This window comes from Bos grunniens, chromosome 15 (genome assembly GCF_055505025.1).
Source record: "Bos grunniens cultivar Pamir isolate PY7600 chromosome 15, Bosgru_T2T1.0, whole genome shotgun sequence".
In the NCBI taxonomy this organism is placed as follows: Eukaryota; Metazoa; Chordata; class Mammalia; order Artiodactyla; family Bovidae; genus Bos; species Bos grunniens.
The window spans coordinates 9,608,068-9,634,745 of record NC_141179.1 but is presented as its reverse complement, the minus strand read 5'-3'; the positions used below and the strand labels follow the sequence as shown (position 1 = coordinate 9,634,745).

Genomic DNA, 26,678 nt, shown 5'->3' with positions numbered 1-26,678 from the left:
TTTGGAAGTTTACCTTCCTCTGCAATTTTCTGGAAGAGTTTGAGCAGGATAGGTGCTAGCTCTTCTCTAAATTTTTGGTAGAATTCAGCTGTGAAGCCGTCTGGACCTGGGCATTTGTTTGCTGGAAGATTTTTTATTACAGTTTCAATCTCCATGCTTGTGATGGGTCTGTTAAGATTTTCTATTTCTTCCTGGACCAGTTTTGGAAAGTTGTACTTTTCTAAGAATTTTCCCATTTCTTCCACGTTGTCTATTTTATTGGCATATAATTGTTGTTAGTAGTCTCTTATGACCCTTTGTATTTCTGTGTTGTCTGTTGTGATCTCTCCATTTTCATTTCTAATTTTATTGATTTGATTTTTCTCCCTTTGTTTCTTGATGAGTCTGGCTAATGGTTTGTCAATTTTATTTATCCTTTCAAAGAACCAGCTTTTGGCTTTGTTGATTTTTGCTATGGTCTCTTTTGTTTCTTTTGCATTTATTTCTGCCCTAATTTTTATTTTTCTTTCCTTCTACTAACCCTGGGGTTCTTCATTTCTTCCTTTTCTAGTTGCTTTATGTGTAGAGTTAGGTTATTTATTTGACTTTTTTCTTGTTTTCTTGAGGTATGCCTGTATTGCTATGAACTTTCCCCTTAGGACTGCTTTTACAGTGTCCCACAGGTTTTGGGTTGGTGTGTTTTCATTTTCATTCATTTCTATGAAAATTTTGATTTCTTTTTTGATGTTTTCTGTGATTTGTTGGTTATTCAGCAGCGTGTTGTTCAGCCTCCATATGTTGGAATTTTTAACAGTTTTTCTCCCGTAATTGAGATCTAATCTTACTGCATTGTGGTCAGAAAAGATGCTTGGAATGATTTGTATTTTTTTGAATTTACCAAGGCTAGATTTATGGCCCAGGATATAATCTATCCTGGAGAACGTTCCATGTGCGCTTGAGAAAAAGGTGAAATTCATTGTTTTGGGATGAAATGTCCTATAGATATCAATTAGGTCTAATTGGTCTATTGTATCATTTAAATTTTGTGTTTCCTTGTTAATTTTCTGTTTAGTTGATCTATCCATAGGTGTGAGTGTGGTATTAAAGCCTCCCACTATTATTGTGTTATTGTTAATTTCTCCTTTCATACTTGTTAGCATTTGTCTTACATATTGTGGTGCTCCTGTGTTGGGTGCATATATATTTATAATTGTTATATCTTCTTCTTGGACTGATCTTTTGATCATTATGTAGTGACCATCTTTGTCTCTTTTCACAGCCTTTGTTTTAGTCTATTTTATTTGATATGAGTATTGCTACTCCTGCTTTCTTTTGGTCCCTATTTGCATGAAAAATCTTTTTCCAGCCCTTCACTTTCAGTCTGTATGTGTCCCCTGTTTTGAGGTGGGTCTCTTGTAGACAACATATGTGGTGGTCTTGTTTTTGTATCCATTCAGCCAGTCTTTGTCTTTTGGTTGGGGCATTCAACCCATTTATGTTAAAGGTAATTATTGATAAGTATGATCCCGTTGCCATTTACTTTATTGTTTTGGGTTTGAATTTATACACCGTTTTTGTGTTTGCTGTCTAGGGAATATCCTTTAGTATTTGTTGGAGAGCTGGTTTGGTGGTGCTGAATTCTCTCAGCTTTTCCTTGCCTATAAAGCTTTTGATTTCTCCTTCATATTTGAATGAGATCCTTGCTGGGTACATAATCTGGGCTGTAGGTTATTTTCTTTCATCACTTTAAGTATGTCTTGCCATTCCCTCCTGGCTTGAAGAGTTTCTATTGAAAGATCAGCTGTTATCCTTATGGGAATTCCCGTGTGTGTTATTTGTTGTTTTTCCCTTGCTGCTTTTAATATTTGTTCTTTGTGTTTGATCTTTGTTAATTTGATTAATATATGTCTTGGGGTGTTTCGCCTTGGGTTTATCCTGTTTGGGACTCTCTGGCTTTCTTGAACTTGAGTGATCATTTTCTTCCCCATTTTAGGGAAGTTTTCAACTATTAGCTCCTCAAGTATTTTCTGATCGTCTTTCTTTTTGTCTTCTTCTTCTGGGACCCCTATGATCGAATGCTGTTGCGTTTAATATTGTCCTGGAGGTCTCTGAGATTGTCCTCATTTCTTCTAATTCGTTTTTCTTTTTTCCTCTCTGATTCATTTCTTTCTACCATTCTATCTTCTAATTCACTAATTCTATCTTCTGCCTCTGTTATTCTACTATTTGTTGCCTCCAGTGTGTTTTTTATTTCATTTATTGCATTATTCATTATATATTGACCCTTTTTTATTTCTTCTAGGTCCTTGTTAAACCTTTCTTGCATCTTCTCAATCCTTGTCTCCAGGCTATTTATCTGTGATTCCATTTTGATTTCAAGATTTTGGATCAATTTCACTATCATTATTCAGAATTCTTTATCAGGTAGATTCCCTATCTCTTCCTGTTTTGTTTGGTTTGGTGGGCATTTATCCTGTTCCTTTATCTGCTGGGCATTCCTCTATCTCTTCGTCTTGTTTAAATTGCTGAGTTTGGGGTGTTCTTTCTGTATTCTGGCAGTTTGTGGAGTTCTCTTTATTGTGGCATTTCCTCGCTGTGTGTGGGTTTGTACAGGTGGCTTGTCAATGTTTCTTGGTTAGGGAAGCTTGTGTCGGCATTCTGGTGGGTGGAACTGGATTTATTCTTTCTGGAGTGCAATGAAGTGTCCAGTAATGAGTTATGAGATGTCTATGGTTTTAGGGTGACTTTGGGCAGCCTGTATCTTGGAGCTCAGGGCTGTGTTCCTGTGTTACTGGAGAATTTACTTGGTATGTCTTGCCCTGGAACTTGTTGGCTCTTGTGTGGTGCTTGGTTTCAGTGTATGTATGGAGGCGTTTGATGAGCTTCTGTCAGTTAATGATCCCTGGAGTCAGGAGTTCCCTGGAGTCAGGGTTTGGACTTAAGCCTCCTGCTTCCAGTTATCAGTCTTATTTTTACGGTAGTTTCAAAACTTCTCCTTCTATACAGCACCATTGATAAAACATCTACGTTAAAAATGAAAAGTTTCTCCACCACGAGGGTCACCCAGAGAGGTTCACAGCGTTACATGGAGAAGAGAAGAGGGAGGAGGGAGTTAGAGGTGACCCGAATGTGATGAGGTGGAATCAATAGAGGAGAGAATGGGCTAGCCAGTAATCATTCCTTATGTGCACTCCACAACTGGACCACTCAGAGATGTTCACAGAGTTATACAGAGAAGAGAAGAAGGAAGAAGGAGACAGAGGTGGCCAGGAGGATAAAAGGGGGGAATGAAAAGGAGGGAGACAGATCCAGCCAGTAATCAGTTCCCTAAGTGTTCTCCACCATGTGGAACACACAGAAATTCACAGAGTTGGGTAGAGTAGAGAGGGGTTAGGGAGGAGACACAGGTGACCTGGTGGAGAAAAAGGAGAGTCCAAAGGGAGAGAGAGCAGTCAAGCCAGTAATCTCACTCCCTAGTGAAAAATGGGTACTGAAGATTGGGTTCTTAAAGGTACAAAATTGGTAAATACATAAAAGCAAAAATTAAAAATCTAGAGTACAGTTTGGAATTTCAAAAATACAATGTTAAAGAAAAAAGAAGGAAAAGAAAGAGAGAAAAAAAAAAAAAACAAAGTCGCAAAAATTATAAAGAAAATATAGGTACAAAATTGATAAGAAATACCAAAAATCATAAATTAAAAATCTAGAGTAGAGTTTGGAATTTCAGATATACAATGCTGTATAAAAGAAGACGAGAAAGAAATAGAGAAAAAAAAAGTCACAAAAATTATATAAAATAATATAGGTACAAAATTGATAACAAATACCAAAAAGCTAAAATTAAAAATCTAGAGTGGAGATTGGAATTTCAAAAATACAATGTTAAAGAAAAGAAGAAAAAACAAACAAACAAACAAGGTCACAAAAATTATAAAAATAAATATATATATATGAAGTTTGCTTTAAAAAAATAGGGTCAGAAGTTGTTTTGTGGAATTTACTCGGCGTTTAAATGTTCTTTTGATGAATTTGTCAGGGAGAAAGTGTTCTTCATTATTTCCTTTCTCCTACTGGTTTTGGAACTTCGTTCTTTTTATAGTTCCTTTAAGTATAAGAAACTGGCTTTTTTTCTAGTCCTTTTAGATTATATTGCTTGAGATTTTTATTGTTTATTGATGTAAGCCTACATTGCTATAAACTTCCCTCTTAGTATTGCTTTTGCTGCGTCTTGGAGATTTTGGTACATCCTGTTTACATTTTAATTTTTCTTCAGGTAATTTCTGAATTTTCCTTTGATTTCTTCATTTAACCAATAGTTGTTCAGTACCATGTTGTTCAATCTCCAGATATTTGTGGTTTTCTCCAACTTTCCTCTTTTAGTTGATTCCTCATTTTGTATCACTGGGATCAAGAACTATGCTTGATATGATTTCAAGCTTTATTGAGACTTGTTTTGTGTCCCAACATATGGTTTATTCTTGAGAAACTTCCATATGCTCTTGAGAAGAATGTTTATTTGGCTGCATTTAAAAGGAATGTCTTATACTAAGCTATCAAATCAATCTGGTCTAATATCTCCTTTAAGGCCACTGTTTTCTTTTTGATTTTCTATATGGATGATATACTCATTGATGTAACTGGGGTGTTGAATTACCCTACTATTATTGAATTGCTGTCAACTTCTTGTTTTAAGTCTCTTACTGATCACTTTATTTACTTTGGGGCACTTATGTTAGGGTCATGTATATTAATAACTGTTATATCTTCTTGGTGAATTGCCCCTTCTATCACAATGCACCATCTATCTTTGTCTCTTTTTAGCTTTTTAGACTTGAAGTCTATTTTGTCTGCTATGAATATGACAGTACATGCTTTCTTTTGGCTGTCATTTGCTTGAAATGTCATCTTCCATCCCCTCACGTTGATGTGAGCTGAAGTGAGTCTCCTGGAGGCAGCATATTGTTGGTTCTTGTTTTCCAATCCAGCTACTTACTTTTTGTTTTTTGATTGATGAATTCAATCATTTACATTTCAGGTGATTGCTTATAAATAAATATTTAGTACTACCATTTATCTTTTGTTTCCAGATTGCTGTATACCTTCAGTGTTTCTTTTTTTCTCATATTTCTGTCTGCTATTTTAGTTTGGTGTTTTTCAATGACATTTTTCTATTTTTTTTCTTTTTTTTTTTGTTTTGTGTTTCTGCTCTAGATTTATGTTTTGTGGTTAGTATTAGATTTTTGTTTAATAAAAAACTCATAGATAAAATAGCATTTTTTCCTGCTAATAGCTTTTTAAAAATGTTCATTTATTTATTGATATTTGGTTGTGCTGAGTCTTCACTGCTGCATGGGCTTTTGCCTAATTATGATGAGTGAGGGCAATTCTCTAGTTGTGGTGCACTGCCTTCTCATTGTGATGGCTTCTCTTCTTGTGGAGCATGGGCCCTGTGGCTTGTTTAAGTAGTTGTGCAATGTGGGCTCAGTAGTTGTGGCTCCCAGGCTCTAGAGCACAGGCTTAATAGTTGCTGCATTATTTACAAAAGCCAAGATTTGTAAATGATCTGTGTATTGATAGATGAATGCATAAAGAGAATGTTATGCATACATAAATGGAATATTATTCAGGCTTAAAAAAATAAGGAAATTATACTGTTATAAGCATAAATAGAAAGCCAATTGCAAAATGACATACGGCATGATACTACTTACATGAGGTATATAAAATAATCAAACACATAGAAATATAAAGTAGAATTGTGGTTGTCATGGGATATCAGGAGAAAAAAAATAGGGAGTTGTTATTCAATATGATAGTTTCATCTATGAAGGATAATTCAGATCTGCTATAGAACATTGTACTGATAATCTGATTCCTTACTTGACTCATAAAATGTTAAAAGAATGGATCTCATGTGAAATGTTCTCACCACAAGGTAAGGGAAGGGAGGAAGGAATTCAATGAGTTGATATATACAAACTGCTTAGAACAGGGCCTGACCCATATTGGACACCCAATTGGTATTCTTTCTTGCTATTCAGTTGTATAAGCCACAAACCCAGTAACTAACATTTTAACCTTCTTTATTTCTCATTCTATTCCACTTACCATCAAGTTTTGTTATTTCTACCTCTTAAATACCTTAAAAATCCACTTCTTATTTCTACTTCATAACCTTATCTAGACCATAGTTATTTTTCATATACATCCCTTCATCAGCACCCTAATTTTTCCTCCCTAACTCTATTTTTACTTACTCTCAATGCATTCCATTAGCTGCATTACAGAATATCCTAAACTGAGGATTGGAGAACTATGAACCATGACTGACCATCTTTCTTCATGAACAAAATTTTGTTAGAACATAGCCATCCATTCATTTATGTATTTCCTATTTCTGCTTTCTCACTACATAGCAGACTTGAGTACTTAAAACAGAGACCATTTAGTCTTCAAGCTTATAATGTTTACTATCTCTCACTTGAAAAAAAAAATGTTTGTAGAGCCCCTCTTAAACTCAGATATGATCACATATCTGATTAAAATGCTTCACTGCTTTTCAGTAACCATTAGGAAAAGTCCAAGCTCTTTAAAATTACTTTTAGGCACTTCATATTTGCTCCTGCCTACCTCTGCTCCTGCCTACCTCTTCAGTCTTGTCACTAGCCTTTGACAAACAAACACCAACTATACTGAATTTATCTCAGTTCCTTAAATACATCATTTTCTCTTATGAGGCAGTGCATGCTATTAACCCTTCCCTGAATATTTTTGCCTCTACTTGGATGACTTCTACTCATTCTTTAAGGATGAACTTAATGCTTCTTGCTTATGGAATCATTCCCTACCTCCAACCACACTAAATTGCCTATTATTCTTTAAAGTTATCACCTAGCTAATTGTATGAAAGTTACATATTTATCATGTCTATCATAATCCTCATATCTATTATAAAATCTATTACAAAGTATCAGGTAGTAGATATAAAATATATAACTTTTAATGAATGAATGAGTAACTACAGCATTATTTCAGAAACTTCCTTCAGTTACCTGCAAACCTATAGTTGTTCCTTGGCAAACCCAGTTTGGCATATGATTCTTCCAAGTCCTCTTCATCTGGTTGAATTTAAGAGTCTCCTCTGACGGGCTAAGAAGCATATGGGAAGAATTACATGTGGAAAAGAAAGGCATCCAATTGCCAGTATTTGAAACGTGGGCTCACCTCAGAATTGGCTGCTTTCACAGTTACATTATTTTCTTTCGATGGGAGAAAATTAGTAAGTTTTATAGAACAATGATAAAAGTACAAAAGCCATACCAGGTTATAATCTCATAGAAACTACCAAGATTCTTTACTCAAACTTGGTTATTTACCTAAAATAATTAAAAGTGACTAGATATATTCTTAATTGTGATTTTTTGTTCCTGAGCAGGCATAATACCATGGGAAGGCTATGAGTCAATGCATTAGTCAAGAATAAAAGCAAGCAGATTTAAGTTTATATATAAGTTAGATGCAGTTAATTTCTTCTCCCTAAATGCTAATTAGTCCAATTGTTGGAGGCTGTGACAGTGGTTTCCTGCCTCAAAGATGAAATTCTTTCAAGAAAGATCCAAGCATCATGCTTACTGTCCCTGAAAGTTTCTGAACTTTTACATGGAAATCTTCTGCCTTCAAAAATTTTGCATATTTTGTACCTAGTAGTGATCACCTGCATTAGTGATTGAGTTTTATTATTTTTTTGAGATATAGGATCATAAAAGAAAAAAAAAAATACCTTTGGCTCAATAGCTTTTTTTATGATGACTTTTTATGTTCTTTCTTAGAGAAAAGTTATAAAACTTGGTTCCTTCAGCTTCTTTCAAAGATATACAATGTTTCCTTCTTTTCTGTGCAAGTCACAAAGGAGTCATAACTGTGTATATTTTCACATCAGATGTAAAATTCATATCTCACTTGTGACTTATGCAATGAAAATAGGAAGCTCCATTAGATAGACCTACAATTTGTCTATGAATGGTGATTTGCAGTTAGGGAGTACTTTCCTTTGAAATCATTAAATCCTTACAGCAACATATTCCTTCTGCCTTGACAGATTTTACACATTCCATATCATATGTATAAAAATGATCTTTAAAAAATACCTTTAATGACTTCAACAATGGGTAAAGTTCATCCAACTTTTTTTTTACTTTCTAGAGCTTCATTTTGGAGGCATTTTTATCTTGTCAGTTTGACAGTGCATAACAAAAATCCTGTGTCAAAATTTCAATGGGGCTTCATAGTCTTTTACTGTTATTAGCAGAGATATTTTTGAACCAGAGGAATAGTGCCATCCTTGGTACAACACTAGCAAGAAAAAGCTCCTTTGTCTTCAAGTTGAAATGCTTATTTTACATGAAAATCAAATGTATATTTGAGCAGATATTAGTTCAACAGACTAAAATAAGGAAAAAAATATAACTGCCTCTACCTTATCTGTCAAAGTTGACATTTCTACTCATTTTCTTAGTGTAGTTAAAATCAGTCCTCTTATTAAACAAAAGCACCATTTCAGTTTATTATTGAAAAGAAATTTTCTTTGAGTAATAGTATAAGATTAAGTAGATTTCAAATTTTTCCATATTCTCAGATATTTTAAAAATTCTATGTACTTCCAAAAAATGAATGACTCATCCTTGATTATAAGTCAATTTAAAACAGCAAAAATTATTTGATTTCCCCTAAACTGTCATGGACAACATAAACAAACATGGGCTGTCCAAAGTGCCTGTAAAAAGTTACTGTTACTACTAGGCTCATGTTCACATTTCATTTAATAATAGCTTGCGTATATCATTGCATACAGAAATCTTTCCAAATAAGTGTTCAGCTATGCATTTCAAAATTTTTACTTTCCAAAGCTTCTAAAAATTTGGAGGCAAAAATTTTAAGAGTACTGATCTTGAGAATACAGGAAAGTAAAAATGGAAGTAAGCAGCATTGAAACTTTTATGAATAAATCTTTGTTTTTGAAGGGAAAGCCTGCACTTTTCATAAGCTTATTGGCGTTTTTCTACACACATTATGCAGTGTAACATACACTGCATTATATGATGTTCCATCAATCAGACATTCTATCTCTTGCTTTTCTGTGTTTATGCCTATAGATTTCACTGCCAAGAATATATATTTTGCTCCCTGGATAAATTTTTCTAATCCTTAAGGCTCACTTTATGTTTCATCTTTTCTGCAATCCCTTACCTTCCAGTCTAGTAAAAACACTCTTTCTTGACTATGTTCTTTTAACACTCTTGCCTTTTATATTTGAATCATTTAGTTCGGAGAAGGCAATGGCACCCCACTCCAATACTCTTGCCTGGAAAATCCCACGGATGGAGGAGCCTGGTAGGCTGCAGTCCATGGGGTCGCTGAGGGTCGGACATGCCTGAGCGACTTCACTTTGACTTTTCACTTTCATGCATTGGAGAAGGAAATGGCAACCCTCTCCAGTGTTCTTGCTTGGAGAATCCCAGGACGGCGGAGCCTGGTGAGCTGCCTTCTATGGGGTCACACAGAATCAGACATGACTGAAGTGACTTAGCAGCAGCAGCAGCATCAGTTCATTCTTGCTACCCACTCCAGTATTCTCGGGCTTCCCTTGTGATTCAGCTGGTGAAGAATCCATCTGCAATGTGGGAGTCTTGGGTTTGATCCCTGGGTTGGGAAGATCCCATGGAGAAAGGAAAGGCTACCCAATCCCATACTCTGGCCTAGAGAATTCCATGGACTATATAGTCCATGGGGTCACAAACAGTCAGACACGACTGAGAGACTTTCTTGTTCACTTTTAGTTCATTCTTTGGCCTTTTTAATTAAGTCAAAATCCCCTAATGCATTGTTTCAGTTATTTAATTGATCACTTCTAATACAGGCCTATCATATAGTGAGGATTCAGAAAAAAATTTATTGAAGGAGTTAATGAATATACTGCAAACTCTTGAAACTGCTCACCCAGCCATTTGAGCATAATTGCTCTTAACAGTGATGTTCTCTTTATTTTTTCCTTCCTAGATCTTCTTGCTTCTTATGCCATTGAAGTGGAATTTTGTCTTCCAACTACCAGAAGTGTTTTCACATGCCCCCTGTTATCTCATATCCTGAGTCTACTCATCTCTATCCTATAGCCTTGCCATCTCACAATTTTTTTTCTTCTTTTCTTATTCATGCTGGGTTCTTTCCCTGGGAGAGTGAATGAGGTGCTGCATAAGAATTAACACATTGTTACAAAATAAAGCAGCTAAAATGAATCAAACAGGAGTCAGAAAATCAAAGAATATACTACTGAAAATTAAGGCATTAAAAATGTAGGTAAATAGATAATGAAAAACTTAACTTTGATTAATACTATTTGAGGTAGTATGTTTTTAGGTGAATAATTAAGGGTCAGCTATAATTCCATTTATTAAGGCCCCAGACACAAACTAAGGTAGAAATGATGTAAAGATTAGAGAAAGGAAAAAAAAAAAAAGTCATGAAAAATGTGTTTAGTTCAGTAATTTTGTATTTTGCTGAGGGGAAAATATAGAAATCTAGATAAAAGAAGATAATATAAAGAAGAGATTATCCTCATATTAAAGAACCAAGTTTTCTTTTCAGTGGTACTTCCTTATTGCATTAAATTCTTTAAGTGTAGACTAACTAACTGGGTAGTTATTTAATGTAGAGATGAAGAAACTTAATGTAATGTGTCAGAAATCAATTTACTTCCAAGATCAAATTGAAAACCTATATTACCTTATAGGTTGGTAGGAAAATATGAATGACTTCATATAAATTATTTTAGATATACATTATTAAAAATGAACTATTCTAGAAATTCTATCACATAAGCAAATAATGGTTATGGAACCTGATGATGACAAAATGAATACAAATAGGAAATTAGATGTTCCAGTAAGGTTTATTTATCTATCAAATTTAACATTTGGAAAAGAATAGAAATTATGTTTAAAAACACATGAATTATGAATTGTGTTTAAGAATACATATAAAATACTTTTGGTCTATACATTATTAATAAACTATATGATTAATATAAAAGAATTCTTGAGAATAAAGCAACAAACTTAAGACCCAAAACAGTAAAAGGAGTAACAATAATCTTGAAGTCATGTGTTGTCAATCCTACCTGCCTTTCATGAGGAACCAACAGCCTGAAGTATTAGTTTATCAGCCTTGTGATTTGCTTTAACAAAATTATCTTATGATATGTATGTATGCATGTATGTATTTATATATATATATGTATATCCTTTGTTTTTTCTTAATTTTAAAATATTGCTAAATTCATATTATATGTAGTTATTCGTGACTTCCTTTTGTCTCCACAACCTTGGTTGAGAGTTGTTGTAGTTTATTTTGTTTAATAAATAGAAAACTAATGTGCATCATTCCAGCTTTCTTCCAGAAAGCACTTACTACAAACTGACCTAGGGAGGAGGAATCTAAGACCACAACTGTCTCAGTGCACTGAAAAGACAGAACGAATAGCAGAGGCTGAAGTGATAAAAATGTATAGGGCAGAAAAACAGAAAGGGAGAGCAACACAGACGAGGGCTTGTTCAAATCTACAGTGAGATATCATTGAGTATTTGATGAATAGTAAGCAGTGTGTACATAAACTGATACTTTATACCCTAAGAAAAACTACCAGTAAGATGAAAAATACTAGCTATTGAAGACTCGAAAGAAATTAAAACCCTAACCAATCAGAATGATAAAGCCTTATTGAGCAAATGGGTAAATTCACTGAAGAACCTAAAAAAGAGTAAGTTTTAGGACAAGAATTGACCTTTTCCTAAAATAAAAGCTTCCCAGATGGCTCAGTGGTAAAGAATCTGCCTGTCAATGCAGGAGTCACTGAAAATATGGGTTTGATCCCAGGGTCAGGAAGATCCCCTTGAGGAAAAAGTGGCAATCCACTCCAGTGTTTTTGCCAGGAAAATCCCAGGGACGGAGAAGCCTGGTGGGCCACGGTTCATGGGGGTCACAAAGAAGCAGAAATGATTGAGCACCTATAAGCACAAAATAAAGACTATGCTAAACACACCCTAACAAAGACTGCAAACAATTCTCAGAAGGATTAATTTGAACTGCAAGTAAATTTGATGTCAGAACAAAGTCTACCAATTGTTAAGGACAAATGCTAAAGTCAGTTACTTGACATTGTATAGCGACTTTTATAATAAATATCGTTAGAAGTATGAAGGCACAAAAAATGTGCTGTAAATGGGAAGAAATTCAGTCAATAAAAGCACTCACAGAAATATCAGGTATGATATAACTACAAAAAAGAATTTTAAAACAGGTCTTACAAATATATTAATATTATGATTAAATTTTATACTACACTTGTTTGGCTTAATATTGTTAGACACTGTAGAAAAATAGATGAATGAATTTGAGATAGACTCTATGAAATATATAGAGAGACAAAATATTAAATTATGCCTAAGAAACCTACAGAGTAGTCATTAAATTATCTTATATATATGGAACTTTAGTCCTAGATAATCAGATCAGATCAGTCACTCACTGTGTCCGACTCTTTGTGACCCCATGAATCGCAGCACGCCAGGCCTCCCTGTCCATTACCAACTCCCGGAGTTCACTGAGACTCACGTCCATCGAGTCAGTGATGCCATCCAGCCATCTCATCCTCTGTCGTCCCCTTCTCCTCTTGCCTCCAATCCCTCCCAGCAGCAGAGTCTTTTCCGATGAGTCAGCTCTTCGCATCAGGTGGCCAAAGTAGTGGAGTTTCAGCTTTAGCATCATTCCTTCCAAAGAAATCCCAGGGCTGATCTCCTTCAGAATGGACTGGTTGGATCTCCTTGCAGTCCAAGGGACTCTCAAGAGTCTTCTCCAACACCACAGTTCAAAAGCATCAATTCTTCAACGCTCAGCCTTCTTCACAGTCCAACTCTCACATCCATGCATGACCACAGGAAAAACCATAGCCCTGACTAGATGAACTTTTGTTGGCAAAGTAATGTCTCTGCTTTTGAATATGCTATCTAGGTTGGTCATAACTTTCCTTCCAAGGAGTAAGCGTCTTTTAATTTCATGGCTGCAGTCACCATCTGCAGTGATTTTGGAGCCCCCAAAAATAAAGTCTGACACTGTTTCCACTGTTTCCCCATCTATTTCCCATGAAGTGGTGGGACCGGATGCCATGATCTTCGTTTTCGGAATGTTGAGCTTTAAGCCAACTTTTTCACTCTCCACTTTCACTTTCATCAAGAGGCTTTTGAGTTCCTCTTCACTTTCTGCCATAAGGGTGGTGTCATCTGCATATCTGAGGTTATTGATATTTCTCCCGGCAATCTTGATTCCAGCTTGTGTTTCTTCCAGTCCAGCGTTTCTCATGATGTACTCTGCACAGAAGTTAAATAAACAGAGTGACAATATACAGCCTTGGCATACTCCTTTTCCTATTTGGAACCAGTCTGTTGTTCCATGTCCAGTTCTAACTGTTGCTTCCTGACCTGCATACAAATTTCTCAAGAGGCAGGTCAGGTGGTCTGGTATTCCAATCTCCTCCAGAATTTTCCACAGTTTATTGTGATCCACACAGTCAAAGGCTTTGGCATAGTCAATAAAGCAGAAATAGATGTTTTTCTGGAACTCTCTTGTTTTTTCCATGATCCAGTGGATGTTGGCAATTTGATCTCTGGTTCCTCTGCCTTTTCTAAAACCAGCTTGAACATCAGGAAGTTGATGGTTCACATATTGCTGAAGCCTGGCTTGGAGAATTTTGAGCATTACTTTACTAGCATGTGAGATGAGTGCAATTGTGCAGTAGTTTGAGCATTCTTTGGCATTGCCTTTCTTTGGGATTGGAATGAAAACTGACCTTTTCCAGTCCTGTGGCCACTGCTGAGTTTTCTAAATTTGCTGGCATATTGAGTGCAGCACTTTCACAACGTCATCTTTCAGGATTTGGAATAGCTCAACTGGAATTCCATCACCTCCACTAGCTTTGTTCGTAGTGATGCTTTTTAAGGCCCACTTGACTTCACATTCCAGGATGTCTGGCTCTAGGTCAGTGATCACACCATCGTGATTATCTGGGTCGTGAAGATTGTTTTTGTACAGTTCTTCTGTGTATTCTTGCCATCTCTTCTTAATATCTTCTGCTTCTGTTAGGTCCATACTATTTCTGTCCTTTATCGAGCCCATCTTTGCATGAAATGTTCCTTTGGTATCTCTGATTTTCTTGAAGAGATCTCTAGTCTTTCCCATTCTGTTGTTTTCCTCTGTTTCTTTGCATTGATCACTGAAGAAGGCTTTCTTATCTCTTCTTGCTATTCTTTGGAACTCTGCATTCGATGTTTATATCTTTCCTTTTCTCCTTTGCTTTTCGCTTCTCTTCTTTTCAGTAACCCAAGTCTATGCCCCAACCAGTAACGCTGAAGAAGATGAAGTTGAACGGTTCTATGAAGACCTACAAGACCTTTTAGAACTAACACCCCAAAAAGATGTCCTTTTCATTATAGGGAACTGGAATGCAAAAGTAGGAAGTCAAAAAACACCTGGAGTAACAGGCAAATTTGGCCTTGGAATACAGAATGAAGCAGGGCAAAGGCTAATAGAGTTTTGCCAAGAAAATGCACTGGTCATAACAAACACCCTCTTCCAAAAACATAAGAGAAGTCTCTATACATGGACATCACTAGATGGTCAACACCAAAATCAGATTGATTATATTCTTTGCATCCAAAGATGGAGAAGCTCTATACAGTCAGCAAAAACAAGACCAGGAGCTGACTGTGGCTCAGACCATGAACTCCTTATTGCCAAATTCAGACTTAAATTGAAGAAATTAGGGAAAACCACTAGGCCATTCAGGTATGACCTAAATCAAATCCGTTATGATTATACAGTGGAAGTGAGAAATAGATTTAAGGGCCTAGATCTAATAGAATGCCTGATGACCTATGGAATGAGGTTCATGACATTGTACAGGAGACAGGGATCAAGACCATCCCCATGGAAAAGAAATGCAAAAAAGCAAAATGGCTGTCTGGGGAGGCCTTACAAATAGCTGTGAAAAGAAGAGAAGTGAAAAGCAAAGGAGAAAAGGAAAGATATAAACATCTGAATGCAGAGTTCCAAAGAATAGCAAGAAGAGATAAGAAAGCCTAGAAGATAGGGGTAGGTATAAAAAAATTTGAAGATTATGATCAACAGTTACCAAATTATTGAAAAGTATAACTCTACTGATCCCCTACGTTCAATGAAATATAAGAAGTGTATAAAACAAGTCGCCAGTCCGGGTTTGATAAACGATACTGGATGCTTGGGCCTGATGCACTGGGACGACTCAGAGGGATGGTACGGGGAGGGAGGAGGGAAGAGGGAGGAGGGTTCGGGATGGGGAACATGTGTATGTCTGTGGTGGATTCATATTGATATATGGCAAAACCAATACAATATTGTAAAGTTAAAAAATAAAATTAAAAAAAAAAGAAATACAAGAAGTATAAGACACACAATAATCTAATTAATTACTAAAAAAAATGATAAAAAGAAAAGAAATTTAAAAGTCTGCATAGAATTATTTGCCTATGTCTGCATAGGCAAAACGTCTGCATAGAATATTTGTTGAAAATATTCTTCAAGCATGAAAGCAAAATAAAAACATTATCAAGTAAAACAGCAAAACAAACAAAAACAGAAATCCTCAATAATTTGTTGTAATAGATCGCATTATAAGAAATGGTAAAGAACATATTTTAGGGTGAAGGAGCACTAATAATATTTCAAAACTTCAATCTCCACAGAGGAATGAAAGGCTAGATATCATTTTTTTCCTTTTTAAGCAGGTATAAGTATAAAACATATTTGGTCTATTTCATTTCTAAAATTATTAATATCTACCTTTTTCTTTAAGGTAGAAATAATAGTAATGTGGTAGAGAGTTTATAAAGTATGTATAAATAATATATATTTTCAAAATAACACAAAGGGTGGGAAGGTAGACAAGTGAGCATAATACTGTCAGATACATATTCCAAGCTTTAGAACAAACACATGTACACAAAAGAAACATAGGGCTATAGCTAATAAATTAATAGAAGGCTTTAATGAAATACTAAAAAAACTAAGTAAATAATGGAAAACAAGGTAAGGGAAAAGGGCCAAAAAAAAGAACACAAAACTGATGAAATAGAAAAAAAAAAAAAAAAAAAAACTAGACTTAAAATCCAACCATAGATAATGGTATTAAATGTAAATTCACTGAATCACACCATTGGTGGACATATTCAGACTGGATGGAAAAGCAAGACCCTAAAGAATCCCACTTTAAATGTGTATGATATATATCTGTATACTTATCTTTCAATAATATATATGTTGAAGTCCAGAGGACAAAAGAGATATGTTTATTAATCATAAGAAAATTAAGGCTACTATCTTAACATCAGGTAAAGTATACTTCAGCACAATGAATGTTACCTAATATGAAGATGGGCACGTCATAGTATTAAAAAGATTAATTTCTCAAGGCATTAGAAATCTAAAATGTATATGTACCTAGTAACAAAGCTTTAAAATATATAAAGCTAAATTTGATAGTAATTGAAGAGATTGACAATATCAGAATTATAGTTGGAAATTAACACTCTTCTCAATTAGCCTATCAATCACAAAGACAGGACAGAAAATCAGTAAAGTTAACAGGCATCTCTAGTAATTTATCAATTGCAAGAATAAAAAGACAGAAAATCAGTAAAGAACAAGAGACTTGAACACAATTATTAACCAACTTGACATAATTTATATTTAAAGAACACTACAGCTATCAACTATAGAATATACTTTTAAAAAGCCTACTCATGGAACATTCACAAAGATTAGCCATATGATAGACCATAAAACAAGTAGCTCTGCTTATCACAGAACCAAAAATTTAGACAGTATATTCTTTAATTGAAACAACATTTTCAATGATACTTGAAAGGTCACCAAATATTTGGAAATTCAAAAAACATAACTAAATAACCAAATTATCAAAGAAAAATCACAGAGAAATTAGAATTTTTTTTGAATAATAATGAAAACATATGTGCTATAGTTAGTGTAGTGCTTAAATGTAAATTCATATATATTTTTAAAAAGGGAAAATTTTTAAATCAATGATATAAACTTTCACCTTAAACAAATTAGAAAAGTAAAATAATTTAAAGTCTAAGTTAATAGAAGGAAAGAAAGATTTAATAGCAGAATTCAATCATATTGAATATGAATAGACTGGGGAAAAACGAAATACAAAGCTGACTTTTAGAAAATGTCAATATAATTGGTAAACATTAAAAAGAAGAGATAAAATTCAAATATCAATATCAAGCAGGAAAAAGGAAATATCACTACATCTCTGTTCCAAAACATTAAATGACAGGATGGGAATGCTTAGCATTTAATTTTACAACTAAACTAAATAAACTTCTTAAAAGACATAATTTGAGTATTTGGCACAGGGGAACTATGAATTATTGCCTATTAATGAAATTGAATTTGTATTTAAAAATCTCCCCACTACAGAAAGTTTGAATAGTATAGCTTCAGCTTCACTGATGAATTTTGTCAGGCACATAAGGAAGAAATGATACACCTGATCAAGGGGGATTTACCTCAGGTATACAGAGTTGGTTTAACTATTAAAAAGTAATTAATATAATTTGTCACATGAATGAAATAATAAAGACTCTTACATTCCTCTTGGTTAATGCATAAAAAGCATATGACATAATTCAACATACTTAACAAAACTTTCAACAATTTAGGACTAGAGGAAAATTTTCTCAGCCAAAGAGTATCTACAAAAAAAAAAAAAGAAGAAGAAAAAGAAAAAAAAAAACAATATTCAATGTGATACTAAATGGTGAAAACTAGTGTGTCTCCTTTCTTTTTTCTCTAATCACTTAAGTTCAACCTTTAATGGGGATCCTACATAGTAAGATAAGGCATAAAAAGAAATAAAATACCTTAGAGACAGGAAAGGAAGAATTAAAACTGTCTCTGCAGATGCAGTAAGGGCTTCCCTGGTGGCTCAGACAGTAAAGAATCTGCAATGTAGGAGACCTAGGTTCAATCTCTGGGTAGGGAAGATCCTCTGGAGAAGGGAATGACAACCAACTCCAATATTCTTGCCTGGAAAATTCCATGGACAGAGGAGACTGGTGGGTTCCAATCCATGGGGTCACAAAGAATCAGACATGTCTGAGGAACTAACACATCCATACCCTGCAGATGCAATAGGTATATATGTGTACTATGTTGAAAATCTACCAAAAAATACTAAAATTAGTATTTACAGATGAATCATACAAAATATTCAAAAGGTATGTACACTGAAAAATCAATAGACTTGCTGAAGAAAAATGAAAGAATGTCTAAATAACTGAGGAGATACACTGAGCTTATTGATTGCAAGAGGCTTCCCAAGTGGCTCAGTGGAAAAGAATCTGTCTGCCCATGCAGAAGACAGGAGATGCAGGTGCCATCACTGCATTGGGAAGATCCCCTGGAGAAGGAAATGGCAACCCATTCTAGTATTATTCTTGCCTGGAGAATTCCACAGACGGAGGAGGCTGGCAGGCTACAGTCTACATGGTTGCAAAGAGTCAGACATGGCTGAGCACACACAGACACATATTGATTACAAGACTAAGCAGTATTCAGATGTCAATTCTCACCAAATTCACACATTAATTTGACAAAATCCAGTTAAAATTCCAGGAAACTTCAATTAGCAAATTATTCTTAAAATGTGCATTAAAATTAGAACACAGAATAGCCAATACAATTGGTAGAAAAAGACTGAACATATAACACTTAACACATTTGATTTCAAATTTTTCTCTAAAAGTGGTAATAACCATAAAAGTGAGGAACTGGCTTAAACCAGGCTTACAAATTAATGGAACAGAAGAGTGTCCATAAACAGATCCACACAAATAAGATTATTTTGTCATAAAAAATGCCAAGTAATTTAATGGAGAAAGAGTACTATCTTAAACAAATAGTGCTACAACATGTGGATATTCATGTTGAATAAAATTTAAAAGCTTGACAATGCTAAGCATTTTGCAAGGATGTAAAACAGCTGGACATTTTATACATTGCTGGTAGAAGTATAAATTATACAATTATTAAGGCAAATAGTCTGGCCATTTTCATACAGTTTTATTATTATATAGTATAGAAATTCTACCCCTAGTTACTAACCAAAGAGACATAAAATTGTGTCCACAAAAAACTTACACATGAATGTACAAACTGTTTTTATTCATAATCGCTTAAAACTGCAAGTAACCCAAATGTCCAATAGTCAACAGGTAACTGGATAAACAAATTGTAGCTTATCCATATATTAAAAGTGGTCAACAGTTAAAAGAAAATGGACAATTGATACACATAGAAACATAGATTGATCTCTCAAATCTTATTTTGAGAGAAAAAAGCCGGCTAGAAAGGGTACAGTTGATAAAGATGCCACCTGCCAATGAAGGAGACCTGGGTTTGATCCCTGGGTTGGAAAGATCCCATGGAGGAGAAAATGACAATCCACTCCAGTATTCTTGCCTGGAAAATCCCATGGACAGAGGAGCCTGGTGGGCTACAGTCCATGGGGTCACAGAGAGTCAAACATAACTGAGAAACTGAGTGTGCAGAGCACAGGAAGAGTATGGAAATGGTATAGACTATATGATTCAATTTACATTAGTTTAAAAAAGACAGAAGTTATCTTAAAATATGAATGTGAGATTATTGATCACCTGGGACAGGGGTGAGGGTAATTGGGAAGGAGGTGCCTAAGGAAACTTGTAAGAGTGAAAGTAATGTCTGTTATCATGATTAATCTAATCGAAGCAATAGTTGAATAGACATATACATTTGGCAAGGCTCTTCAAACTGTATACTTCAATGGATTCACTTCATCTTTGGTAAATTACATCTTTAAAAACATTTATTTGTAAATGTCACTATAAGAATAGTGTACATTACTCTTTATGGATATGTGCAAGAATTTCTCTGGGGATTGTAAGTAATTCTACTCCATTCAATTTCTTGAGTGATCTTCCAGGCCATACAATGTATAATAACCATTTTCACTTGTAAGTTGATTCCAGTAGCTTTCCAAAGTGGCTGCACTAATATAAAACCTCACCATGTGTGTTAGACTTCTTACTGATTGGCATCCATGTGTACAACTATCAGGTTATTCAAAGTACTACATTTTACAAATATGTTAGGCATGAAATGGAATTTATTATAATCTAAATTTGAATTTCCCTGATTATTAATGAGATTGAATATGCTGTCATATGTTTTGTGATAATTTCTATTTTTTCTCTTGTCTCTTTATCATTTTTATGAGTTGTTTTCTTGTACACTTGAGTTCTTTATTCAATCTCTTAGGCTGTGTCAGTTATTTGTGTGGCAAATAATTCTTCCCTGGTTGTGTTCTTTAATTTTTTAACTTTTTTGGCAGCATGTGAGATCTTAGTTGCCTGATCAGGGGTCGAACCCCTGCTCTTTGCATTGGAAACACAGAGTCTTAACCGCTGGACCACCAGGAAAGTCCTCATGTTCTTTTGATGAAAAGAAATTGTTCTTATTCACGCAGTCAAATGTATAAGTATTTTATGGGTAGCAATGCTTTATATAGTGTTAAAAAAGTTAATTCTTCCTTACAACAAAGACATGAAAACATTTTATATATACATAAAATATACATTTTTCTGCAAGAGTTACCATTGACAGTAACATCTATCAAGCAGAGCCAGGAAAAGTGAAAATGGAAGATCATGTAGAAAACTGGTTCCTAGATCATATTTGGTACATCTTTCTTTCCTTATTCCATTGGCCAGAGCTCAATTCATGCCCCTATCTAAGGGGAAATGGAAGATGGAAAAATGAGGTAATTACATGTCCAGAAAGAAGGAAAATGTGTTTTTTTGAACACCTAGCCAATCTATTCTTCTGAGGAATATTTCAGTTCTTTCTTCACATTGAATGTACTCAATCTCATCTATCCTCTGCATACTCTCAAGTCCAAAATTTCCAGATCTCCATCAGGTCTAGATACGAATTATCTTGATTCTGTAACTTATGTACTTAAAATATAAGTTAATTATTCACAGGAGAAATATTCTACTGGGAAAAAAGGAGTCTCAAACTAATCACTGCTCCATCACAAGGATGAAATTCTCCTGTAAGGTCATTGATTGCACAGCCTGTCTCTTTTTTTGTGTGATTGTATGGAGGAGGGTTTGGTTGTGGAAGAATGGGAGAGTTCATGATTAGACACTGATATGACTCTTGGTAAGAAATTATCTTGTCTATCTTCCAGGGTACCTTGGCTTCACTCTCTGACATTTTTCTTGTTTGTTTTATTTCATGGATGCAATTGAAATGTGTCTTGAGGAGTGTTCCCTATTTGGGGCCTGTACAGATTTTGTAGCCCAAACTCTTGCATCTACCTTTGAAAGCTTAAAATGTGTTTTAAGGCTCAAATGCTCAAAGTTTTGCTATTGTTTTAAATTCAGACTCTTGATTTATTTGACAATGTACTCATTGGAAAGTCTAATTTACTTCTGACTTGTTTGCTTCCACTTAATTCAATGTACTAATAACTTCAATTTTTTCAATGAATTACACAATTAATAAAAACTCTCTAAAAGCTAATTTTAAAGTCTTATCCAAAATAAAGCATACCTTTTTTCTCAATGGACATATAACTTTCACAATAATTCATTCTATATTTTAAATTAATTCTATATGAAACAAGTTACATTCTATATTAAACAAGTTACAAAAAACCAAAACTGTACAGGTCACTGTCTCTGTGTGTCAGAACATAAGGCATGTGGTTACCTTTGATACCAGAGGAAAAGCAACCATACTTTTATTATTAACCATAAAAAATTTACACATAAAAAATGCTAGCTAACAAAGTTAGAGTAGAATACTATGCATGCTAATCAATAAAAAGGGATAAGGGAAATAAAAAATAGAAAGTCACAAATTAAAGCACAAAAATAATTAAAAATTCAAAATACTTTAAAGATTAATAAAATAGATAAACCTCTGACAAAGCTTATCATTGTAGGTAACATTTATTGGTTATATATATACATATGTTTGGAATAGATGTATCCAAGTAATTTATAAGAACTTAGCTCACTTAATGCTCAAAATCATGCTATGAGAATCATTCATTCATTTACTTCATAAACATTTAAGTACTAAATATGTGCCCAGCACTCTATGAGACAGTGTGGATATACTCCTGAACAACAGAAATAATGCCAGTGCCCTTAAAATACTTGCATTCTGAAGGAACAAATAATATTTTCATTTTAAAATGGGGAAACCAGATACCAGATTCATAGAACTTAGATTATTTTCTTTTTTTTCTTTTTCTTTTATTTTTTAACTTTACAATATTGTATTGGTTTTGCCATATATCAACATGAATCTGCCACAGGTATACACGTGTTCCCCATCCTGAACCCTCCTCCCTCCTCCCTCCCCGTACCATCCCTCTGGGTCGTCCCAGTGCACCAGCCCCAAGCATCCAGTATCATGCATCGAACCTGGACTGGCAACTCGTTTCATATATGATATTATTCATGTTTCAATGCCATTCTCCCAAATCATCCCACCCTCTCCCTCTCCCACAGAGTCCAAAAGACTATTCTATACATCAGTGTCTCTTTTGCTGTCTCGTATACAGGGGTATTGTTACCATCTTTCTAAATTCCATATATATGCGTTAGTATATTGTATTGGTGTTTTTCTTTCTGGCTTACTTCACTCTGTATAACAGGCTCCAGTTTCATCCACCTCATTAGAACTGATTCAAATGTATTCTTTTTAATGGCTGAGTAATACTCCATTGTGTATATGTACCACAGCTTTCTTATCTACTCATCTGCTGATGGACATCTAGGTTGCTTCCATGTCCTGGCTATTATAAACAGTGCTGCGATGAACACTGGGGTACAAGTGTCTCTTTCAATTCTGGTTTCCTTGGTGTGTATGCCCAGCAGTGGGATTGCTGGGTCATAAGGCAGTTCTATTTCCAGTTTTTTAAGGAATCTCCACACTGTTCTCCATAGTGGCTGTACTAGTTTGCATCCCCACCAACAGTGTAAGAGGGTTCCCTTTTCTCCACACCCTCTCCAGCATTTATTGCTTGTAGACTTTTGGATCGCAGCCATTCTGACTGGCATGAAATGGTACCTCATAGTGGTTTTGATTTGCATTTCTCTGATAATGAGTGATGTTGAGCATCTTTTCATGTGTTTGTTAGCCATCTGTACGTCTTCTTTGGAGAAATGTCTATTTAGTTCTTTGGCCCATTTTTTGATTGGGTCATTTATTTTTCTGGAGTTGAGCTGTAGGAGTTGCTTGTATATTATTATTATTATTATTTTACTTTACAATATTGTATTGGTTTTGCTATATATCAACATGCATCCGCCATGGGTGTACACGTGTTCCCCATCCTGAACCCCCCTCCCACCTCCCTCCCCATACCATCCCTCTGGGTCATACCAGTGCACCAGTCCCAAGCTTCCTGTATACTGAATTAAACCTGGACTAGTGATTTGTTTCTTATATTAGATTACTTTCTGAAGGTCACATAACATCCGTGTGTTTGAATTTTATTTGAATGTAAATTGTATTCCCAGGTAGACCATGTTCCTAACCAACGTGCAGTGTTAAAAGGAGAGGAAGTTGAGAAAGCATATAGTCATACCATTAAAGTTGTAAAGAAGATACAACTATAATCATCAAGTTTTGCAAACATTTTTTTTTTTTGCCTCCTTGTTCTGTGCCAAGTACTTTAACTTATCAAATGTTTATAACTACCCTCTGAAGTAGGGACTATTATTTCTGAAATAAGAACTATTATTTCTACCATATTTTACATTTGGGGCAACTGGAAAAACAAAACAAGATGTTAAAAAATGATGAGATGATTTTTTTAAAAACCATGATTTTTTAAAAATTATTTTTAAGCATTTGGATCTTTATCCATCTGGACTATATTCATGGTTTTGTTGTGAGATGGGAAATGCGACTCAGAAAAGATGTAGTTGCTCAGTTACTTTTGTTCTGGGAAGTTTGACTGTGGAAAACACATTTAACTTATACTACAATGTGTGACCACTTATAATAGAAGAGTTTTTTAAACTTTTAAACAATTAGTATTTATATAAATCATTGCTAAAATATTGAAATCATGGGTGAAATACTTTGATTTTCTAGGCAAACATGAATTGCCAAAGTAAACACAAACAGAAATTTAAATACAAAGAATTAAAGAAAACAGAAAAAATTGAAATGCTTTCAATAACTAACTCCACTTATGATGGGGATGACTTTATTTTTATCAGTCTGATCAGTTTCTTAAGGAACATACAATTTCTCTACTATTGAAGCTATCACAATAAGAGATGCAAATACTCTGGCATGTTTACCAAGCTACCATCCATCACTATGACTCAAATTTTGTCAATGCTAGCTTATAAATAAAGCAACTACCAACTCACTAACGAGTATGTGCACATGTAAACCAGCAAACCTAATGAGTACAGACAATCTCACCTTTGAATATAGATGCAGAAATATTAAAAAATATAACAAATCAATTCTTGTACATATTAAAAGAACGATGTGTTAGGTCAACATAAGGGTTATTTGAAAATGCAATATTCAGTTTTCCTAGATATTGATATATGTACCTAAACAAAGAAGTACAACTTTTCAACTCCAATACAGCAATTTCAATCCTATCTTATACTTAAGAAACAAGTAAGAAAGATGTTAAGAAATAAACACTGTGTTTAATGTGGCATTGTTTCTAAAAATTTAACACCGCTATTACTCCTGTCAGGAAAATTAGTGAAAAAATATCTTACATTTTTCAATTATAAAGTGTTACAAGAGTCCAAGTAATGTACACAAATCACTTTTTATGTCTAAAAGAAAAATATCCCAGAAGACTACACAAATAAGGAGACTTTACTGTAGAGGAGGCATTTAGAATGGCTCTCAAAAGATTAGTAGGACTTTAACAGATATGATTGGAAACACACAAAGATGTGTTTCTGGGTCAGGAGATGTGGAAGGAAATAGTGAGAAATAGAACTGGAAAAAGCAGACTGAGTCCAGAGCATAAAGTACATTAAATATAGATAATAATAAATAACTCAGTGGAACAGAACTGTGAAGACTGAAACAGATTTAAGCATGTGAGAACCAATTATATAGCAAAGGTAAAATTCCAAAAATTGTTGGAAAAGGAGTTTTAGTGATTCTAAAATAATTAGTTGTGTTTCCCATCTCACACCAAAACCATGAATATAGTCCAGATGGATTAAAGATCCAAATGCTTAAAAATAATTTTTAAAAAAGCTACCAGAAAGACTGAAGGAAATATGGATACATGGATTTACAGATAATTTTTAAACAAACAAAAATTCTGAAGTCATGAAAAAACCTACAGATGCTTGTTTCTCCCAAAAGTATTTGTAAAATTTATCACAGATGCCATCATAAACTATCAGTATACCGAGAAAGAACTTTTCTGGTAAACAAACTCATAATGGCCCTAATACACAAAGAATCCTAAGAAATTAAATGCTGCAAACAGGCAAACAGAAAATTGAAAGAAATAGTTGAAAAATAACATAATTCACAGTGAAGCAGATTCAAATAGCAGATTCATAGTATAATTATGAAAAGATGTTCAACTTTCTTACAGTTCAGAGAAATTGTAACAAAATGTCATTTTTTACCTATCAATACTGATAAAAATTTAACAGATTGATCACATAATGTGGTGGCAAGGATATGGGAAAACAGTCTCATGTATTACTGATGGATGTGGAAAATGCTACTATATTACTCAAAACAATCTGGCAGCACTTATTAAAATGAAAAATGGGCATGCCCTTGTGTCTGTCAATTCCACTTTTGAGAATGTCTGCAGTAGAAAATGAAAAGCAATGGCATATGATATATATGTACAAAGTTACATTTAGCAATGTTATTCCTTAGTAGCAAAAAAAAAAATGAAAAATTTTGGGGCTACACTGAATGTCTAACTATAGAGAATGTTTGATTAAAATTCTGATGCATCTACACAAGGGAATAATATATAGCTGTTAACCAGAATAAGTCAGCAGTTGATCTTGATTTGATTTTTATTAATAAAAAATCTGTTATATGTGCTTATATATGCATCATAGAGACAAGGCAGGAAATTGCTTGCTAACTTTATTTCTTTCTGCAGAAGATATTTGAAGGGGTTGGAACAATAATGAGTTCTTAATTCATTTAGCTCATGACTCTTGTTCAACTTCTTATGATAAGCGTATGTTACTTTTGTAAATTTCTCCAAATTACTTTCACCATTTAAACAATTTTACACAGTTTTTAAAAAATAAAGTATAGCATATATATGTGTAAAATATAACCTTTGAATTGCTTTTCTGAAATACAAAAGAAATGGAAACTCTCTTTCCTTGTAATCTAACTTATAAGCAGACAATCCACATGGAAACTGAAGTATATCAACCATCACATGGTTCTTAATTGTGATTACACTTTATTGCACTCAGCCTATTAAGTGC

General features: G+C 34.3%; 1 protein-coding gene across 1 annotated transcript in view; it reads left to right on the top strand.

The window, feature by feature from the left end:
- Window positions 1–26,678, top strand: part of CNTN5 (contactin 5) — a 1,678,169-nt gene that overhangs the window by 1,313,987 nt on the left and 337,504 nt on the right. The window lies entirely within an intron of this gene.